At 35.2% G+C, this 8,011-nt stretch overlaps 1 pseudogene; it reads right to left on the bottom strand.

The window, feature by feature from the left end:
* Nucleotides 1–1,639: 1,639 nt before the first annotated feature.
* Nucleotides 1,640–4,963, bottom strand: LOC102584449 (germacrene C synthase-like; annotated as a pseudogene).
* Between the last annotated feature and the right edge of the window lie 3,048 nt (nt 4,964–8,011).

Here is an 8,011-nt window from a genome sequence, read left to right as displayed (position 1 = left end):
TAAACAAGAATAAATCGTTTTTTAAAATGGACTATAAAAAATAAGATAAATAAATTAAAATAGACACAATATTATTATCTACTTGAAGTGTTGTGTGTAGAGTCTGCAAATACCTGTACTTTTAGCTTGTTGCTGAATAAAATATTAAGTATCTATTAATTGCTTAAATAAAATATTGTGTACCTATTAATTGCTTCAACAAAATATAATATACCTATTAATTACTTCAATAAAATATTATGTACCTATATATCAATTGAATGTGAGTTAATGAGATATTTCTTTGTGGGTGATAAATGAGATCTGGATTTGAAATATAATATACCTATTAATTCAAAATCGTTCCAATCGTCTTGATTTCTCCTCAGTTTCGATATAACTTAGTTGATTTTTTTAAATATTATCTGATGGCTATCGTAATCTATAAAATCTAAAAAAAATTAATACTCAAAAGATACATTAACATAGACGTACTCCCTCTGTCCAACAAGACTTGTTCACTATTGTAAAATTATACTCATTCTTAATAAAATTACCCCAAAATTGAAGATAAACTTTTTAGTAGTTAGATCGTACTCCCTCTGTCCAACAATACTTGTTCATTATTGACTTTGCACACTTTTTAAAAAACTATAAATAGAAGGGTAATTGTACTATATCACTATTTGAATATAATAAATTCATGTCTTGAAAAATGTAATATAGAAATAACTATAATCAATGATAAGGGTAAATGAGGAACTAAGTGTAAAATTATTCATAAAATTAGCACATAACCTCCCCCAAGAAATTTAGAATCCAATAGTGAAAACCGTTAATAAATATTGTTGGACATCTCAAAATAATATAATGGACTACTATTATTGGACGAATATAGTTTGTGGATCTGATTGTTATATATTTATTCAATTAGAGATAGATGTCTTGAATCTAGAGCTTTTCTTGTCCTCAACCATGTGTGGAGATCAGTTCCCAATAACTTGCCATAAACAATATCTCTCGTATTTGTTTTGGAATTCAATTAACTCCAGATATTTCCTCCGTTTAATAATACTTGTCCATTATACTAAAATTAGATATTTAATAATAGTTGTCCATTTTATACTTAGTTCTTAATTTACCCTTATCATTAATTATAGTCATTTCCTTATTATATTTTTCAAGACATTGTATTTATTATATTCAAAGGGTGATATAGTAAAATTAACCTTCTATTTATAGTTTTTTAAAGGGTGTGTCAAGTCAATAGTGGACAACTATTTTTGAACAAAGGGAGTATCTAAGTTATACTCTCTCTGTCCCTAATTACTTGTCCACATTTTCTTTTTTAGTTGTCCCTAATTACTTGTCCATTTTGACAAATCAAAAAAGGACAAAAAAACTTTTACCCATTATAACCTCAATTAATTACTTTGAAAAAGATAGAACTTCTTGAAAATTTTAAGTTTTTAATTCATCCATTCCATAATTAATAGGGATAAAATGGTAAACTCACTATATCAATGATTGTTTTCTTAATAGGTTTGCCAATTCAAAAGTGGACAAGTAATTAGGGACAAAGGGAGTATCATTTAACTTAACATATAGAAGTACATCCAATTATTTCAATATATGTACTCGATATCGAGTCACGTTTTACTCAACATTTATCCTCGAACATAACTTTGACAGGCGCAACAAACAATAAGGTAATCATGTCCTTAAATTTGCTTCGGATATTTATAAAATCGCCCTCTTTGAATATATATGCCAAGCGTGCAAAATTTATAACTTGTTCGAGAACAAACAATGGTACTTCGGAAGGGGTGAGGAATTCCTCATTCATGTCTTTCCATGCAGTAGTGAGTTTCTTTCGAGCCTCAACATATGCCTCTTGCTTTGAAACTCCGTATTCTTTCATGTAGCATTCAATGAATGAAGCTACATGGCTTCTTTGTTGTTCGAACTGCAGCAAAAAAAAAATCAATATGCAGGAGTTGGATCAGAGGTCGCTCATGTGGGCTAATTCGACCCTATTAAGAAAATATATATAAATAAAAAGGAACAGAAAAGAAGCATATTTATATATAGAGGTCCACCTAATTGTATATTATAAATTTCAGTAATTTTATCGAAACACATATCTATTTATTTAAAATTATTATTCAACACTTACATCATTTGTATTAATATCGTCCTTTAATCTGCCGATTACTGATGAAGCTCGAAGAATCAAAGGCTCATTTATCACCCATTCAAATGTCTCTTTGGTAATATTTTCCTCCATAACACACAAGAAAGTTGTTGCAGCCATCATAACAGTAGTACTTACAATTGCAACTTTCATGTACTCCTCGCATTTTGGAATATAGACATCATTTAACCATAGTGCATCCTGGAGATATGCTCTAGCCACTTTTTCATCTAATAAAGGAATAAAAGATAATTGTCGAATCAGAGATTGTTGAAGACATAATTAAGTAAATAAAAGTGTGTTCTCACTAAAAAAATAAATTGAACTTTTGAACGAGATGGTCACAAGTCACAATATAATTCTCATGGCATCGTAGCACAGACAAAGATCATGGTTCAAGTCTCACCGCTATGAAGATTTTTCACATACTTGATCAAATCTTACATCTAATGAGCGTTTTGAAGACATAATTAATTAAGTATATTATATGGCACTGTTAATGTTTTGATTCAAAAGAAATAAAGCTAAGGAAGTTTACCTCTAGTTTTGCATAGTAGAGACATTCCAGTTTACCTTCTTTGGTCAATTCTTCTTCTATTTCATCATAACGGTCTAGAAGGGCTCAATAAACAGGTCTCAAATTGGGTGATACTGAATTAATGGCACTAATGTCATCACATCTGCATGCTAAGGATTTGGATCGAAGTCACAAGCTAAAATTTCTTATTTATACAAATCATTTCATATTAGTAACAAGTACTTGACACATTTTATTTCCCTAGTCATCATTGAAAGCGTGAGAAAAAATCCATAAGTTTATATTTTACCTATCGATTGCATCTGTGAAAGCCACAAGTTTGTCATAAGTTGCATAAGCATCATATGTGTCATCAATAATATAATGACATATGTAGTGAGTAATTTGTCATCATTTTTCTTGCACGACTATGTTGAGGTTCAATGTACACACCAGCTACCCAAAAGTAACACTCCACCATTCTATCTCTTGCATATGGAAATTTCTTCGCGAAGTCCAAATTATTCCACCACCTATTATATATATGATCAAAGATGAAGTTAGAATTTTCATTAAGGATGTTCAAAGTATGAAAATCGAAGTAAACTCACAAAAAAATTCAACAGAAATCAACATTTACTATATATACATAAATGACGAGGATATAAGATTAATGTATGTACCTTGTAAGCTAGCCAAGCTCTCCTTGATGCAACTTTTGTAGAATATTGAAATCCAATTTCGCGAATTTCAAAAGAAAATTGTTACACAATTCAATCTTCTCATACATACCTATGTATTTTCTTGCTAACAACCTTGGTAGATTTGTATGAATGGGCTGGCTTAAGGCGTCACTAACTTGGGCCTTGAGTGAGTTGCTCAATTTTGGGACCATGAACTCTAGATGAGTGATGGTAAAAGTTAGAGCTTCTTCGAGAATCTCTTCATCGTGTACTCATAGATGTGTTGCTTCATATAAACTTAATAATCTCCGAAAATTTTTAGTAAGATTTTTCTTTAACTTTCCATCATGGTCTGTGAATTTCTTGAACACATCTGATTAATTATATTGAACATCATAAGAGAATTAATTAAAGAATCATATACAATGTTGGAATATAATTAAGGTGAGCTCTTATAGGATAGAAGAGAAGAAATAAAGTTACCAGAAGACATGTAATGTCTTTGTTGTCTCAGTAGTCGAAAACGAAGAGCAACAGCGTAAAAATCGTCATCATCTTCATTTTTATTTTGTTGGGACTTATAAAAAATGTTTTGAATGGATGTTTTAATTTCATTTTTGAAATGATATGCCACTCCTAGTCGATGGATTGTATCAATCAAGACAAGTATCTGGCGTTTCAACTAACATTTTTTTGACTTTTTTTTTCAACTCTTCAAGTTCAATTTATTTTCTGCACCAAGAATTAAGCCTTACTATTTGACTACCTTAATACAAAGAAAATATTTTAACTTTTTTTCATGTGTGGTTAGTAGAAATACTTAAAAAATATCTCAAGAATTAAGCCTTACTATCTGACTACCTTAATACAAAGAAAATATTTTAACTTTTTTTCATGTGTGGTTAGTAGAAATACTTAAAAAATATCTTAAAAATAAGAAAAATGATTTTTTATGCGAAGGATCGGAAAACATTATCCACCCCAAAACTCCACCCACCACATCTTCTTATAGTGTTTGTCTAAATTACGTATAAATACTTTTTGGATAAAATATTTTATTTACATATCAAATAGAATGAATGGTCAAAAACACACCTGAAATATCATGTTTTTTGCGAGTTTGCTATTTAAACTATCAAGTGTTCATATTTTCTGCGTGAACTACATCAACTGTTTTGTCAAAACATACCTTAAGTTCAACTATTAGTTGTTCCTTTTTTTTTTACTTGAAAGATCAACGTCGTTCAAGTTGTAGGAAAAAGGAACAACTGATAGTTAAAGTGCGTTTTGAGAAATAATGTTGATAGATCATGTAGGAAATTCTTATACATGATAGCACATGTACAAAACTAAAAAAACTCTGATGTGTTTTTTACCTCTCATTCTATCAAATAATTTAAAGAATTTGTATAAACCTAACTCCGAGGACAAGAAAAATTATAAAAACATGAATATAAAATGAGTATATTGTGTGTCATACCGTGAGTTGATAAGTGTAAGAGAGGAATAATTTCCCCAAACAGTTGAGTGAAAATTTGCCCATGGACGTTTTATATTGCTGCCGGAAGAATCAACGATTGCTACACTCATTTTAATTTACTCATATTTTTCTCTCTTCCTATTTTCCGTAAAGGGGCATGTGAATATGTGTAATGACCCGAAAGGTCATTTTGGTAATTTTTTGTGGAAATGACTATTTTGCCCTTTCGGTAGTTGCCCCGAGTCCCATGTTTTGTGGTTGTAAAGTTGGTTTGAGGAAAAGTTGAGTTTTTGAGAAGTTGAGTGTTTATGAGTTAAAGTTGGTTAAAAAGTGTTTTTTTTCGAGTCTTTCGGAGTTTCGAGACTCGGATCGGATTTCCGTCGATCCCGGCAGTTTTAGAATGTCGAAACGGGTCTGTGTGAAGTTACGGAGTTGAATTTGGAGTTGAAACGAAGAATTGAGGTGCGAAGTTGCTAAAAGTTGTGAAATTTTGATAAAGAGTTGACTTTGGTCAACATATGAGGTTCCGAGGCTCAGATTGAAATTCCGAGAGTACCATTGGTTTCGGGAGGCGATTCTAAGTCTAGAATGAGCCTTGGTTGAATTTTTAGACGCTCCGTTTGAGTTTTCGAATTTTTTTTAGGCGTTAACTAGTTTCTTGGCATCTTATTGAATTTCGGGTCAAGGAGCCTCGAATTCAAATTCCGACGGTTCCATTGAGTCCGGAACGTCGAATTTAGTGGGGGTACATATTTAGTTTGTGTGTACGAAATTCCGAACGAATCCCGAGGGTCCAACGTGGACTTAAACTTTGGTGTTATTGTTGTGTTTCAGCTGCAATAACAGTCCTTTTTAAGTCAAAAACCAGTAGCCATTTTCCCCCAACTTGAAAAATACCCATTTCTCCATTTTTAGACTTTGAGAGCTCGAAAATAGGTGATTTCAAGTGGGTTTTCGCAAGGAATTCATTGGATTGTGGTGATTTGGAGCGTGCTCGGAAGGGTAAAACTCAAATTTGAGTTACTAGTTGAAGTGTTTTGAGGCAAGTGACTTCTAAACTTTGTTAAACTCTTAGACTACACATGACTACTTTCCTAATTGTGTTGGGGAGTAATGGGGATTGAGGATGAGTTTTATTTGTTGATTGAAATTGAAAGATGGGGAATAAAACGAGCTAAATGTGTTATATGTGACTTGAATTTGTTGAATAAGTCATATGATAACCGATATTGAGGGGATAGAAGAGCATGAGTAGGCTATGATTGATACAGACATTGATGTTGAGACAGATGATGTGTAATACTATGATGTGGTCGTGATATGGTTGTGATTGAGACAGATAATGTGTAATACTATGATGTGATCGTGATATGATTGTGATTGATGACATGTGCATATTCATTATTCATCCCATGTGTGAACTATCTGTTGCATGAGTTCTGAGACACTGATATGAGGATGGATGGATATGAGACACAGTTGAGACTAGCTCCGGCTAGAGATATATGAGATGGACTAGCTCCGGCTAGCGATTTGGATGCCGATGGGATCTGGTTCCGGCGGTGATACATGGTCCATGTGTGGCCCCCATGGGTTCTGATTTGAGTATTCAGCGCGGACTGATTACGTCAACAGATGTGTATCGTAGGACAGACATGCATCACGACTACATGACATCATTATTGCATTTGCATCGCATTTGACTTCATCTTTGTCTGTGGTGTGTGGATTTTACCTACTTGCTCCTCTTCATGTGATATATGATCTATTTGCTCTTATATGAGGATATGAGGTTGATGTTGAGATACTGTTGGATATATCTGTTGATTATGAATTGTGTAGTATAGGTTGTTGGTTCGCTGTTAGAATGAAGTTTCGGTGGTTCGGTTGGGATTGAAAGGAGTTGTTTGTAGCTGCTAGTTTTGCTTAGTTTAGAGTTACTTGCGAGTACCTGTGGTTTTCGGTACTCACCCTTGCTTCTACACAATTGTGTAGGTTGACAGCTCTCTCAGATTCGGCTTAGTATTTTCTTTAGCAGATTGAGCTTTGGGACATACTCGAGAGGTAGCGGTTCATTCCAGACGTGCCCTTGAGTTATCTTTACTTTCAGTTTTGTTCTATTCGAGAACTATACTCTGAGACTTGTATATTTTTATTCAAATTCCGTATTTAGAGGTTTGTACATGTGACAACCAATTCTGGGGTTATGTTGAGTTTATTTAAAGACTTCCGCTTATCTTTCTATCTTATTCTTGTTTATAAATTCTGTATCGTCGGGTTTTTGGGTGTTAGGCTGACGTGTCCGGTGGGGTTTGGGCACGTGCCATCACATCTGGTTTTGGGGTGTGACAAAAATGGTATCGGAGCCCAGGTTCGAAGGTCTCACATGTACAAACCAAGTCTTAGTAGAGTCTCGAGGATCGGTACGGAGACGTCTGTACTTATCTTCGAGAGGCTATGAAGACTGTTAGGAAAGATTTTTTTTCATTCTGTTCTTATCGTGCGAGGTTGTTATCGTGGGTGCTGAGTATCGCGTGATGTTTTTGGAAGATGCCGAGGACTAGAGCTACCGGAGTTAGGGGGGAGGCAGCCCTCGAGGTCAGAGTTGAGGCCCCAGCTAGGGGTAGAGGTCGGGCTAGAGGCCGAGGACGTGGTCGAGGCCGTGCCAGAGGAGCGGCACCTGCCCGAGGCCGAGGTAGAGAGCCTTCACCTGAGCCACAGATTGGAGTAGCTGCAGAGCAGGCTCCTGCGGGCCATGCACCCCCAGTTCATGATGACAGACTCGACAGGATGTTGGGGTTATTGGAGCGTCTTACTCAGGGTGCAGCAGGTATACCAGCGGGGTTACAGGCTGGGGTAGGGGCACAGGCCCCTGGTTATCAGCATCAGATTCCAGTGGTTCCAGAGCCGGTGGTTCAGCCACCACAGGTTCCAACACCTGTTGTAGGTGTACCGGCAGCCCTTGAGGTGGCCTTGGCAGATGATGACCAGGTCTGCTATGAGAGGTTTCAGAAAATGAAACCACCTCAGTTTCATGGTGCTAAGACCGATGATGCTCACGAGTTTTTGACCTTGAGTCGAGAGATATTGGCGGCGGTACGCATGTTAGGTGAGAGGGGCGTCCGATTTGTGTCCCTTCAGTTACGCGGTGTCGCTAG

Source organism: Solanum tuberosum, unplaced genomic scaffold (genome assembly GCF_000226075.1).
Source record: "Solanum tuberosum cultivar DM 1-3 516 R44 unplaced genomic scaffold, SolTub_3.0 scf00280, whole genome shotgun sequence".
Classification (NCBI taxonomy): Eukaryota; Viridiplantae; Streptophyta; class Magnoliopsida; order Solanales; family Solanaceae; genus Solanum; species Solanum tuberosum.
This window is presented reverse-complemented; position numbering and strand designations above follow the sequence as displayed.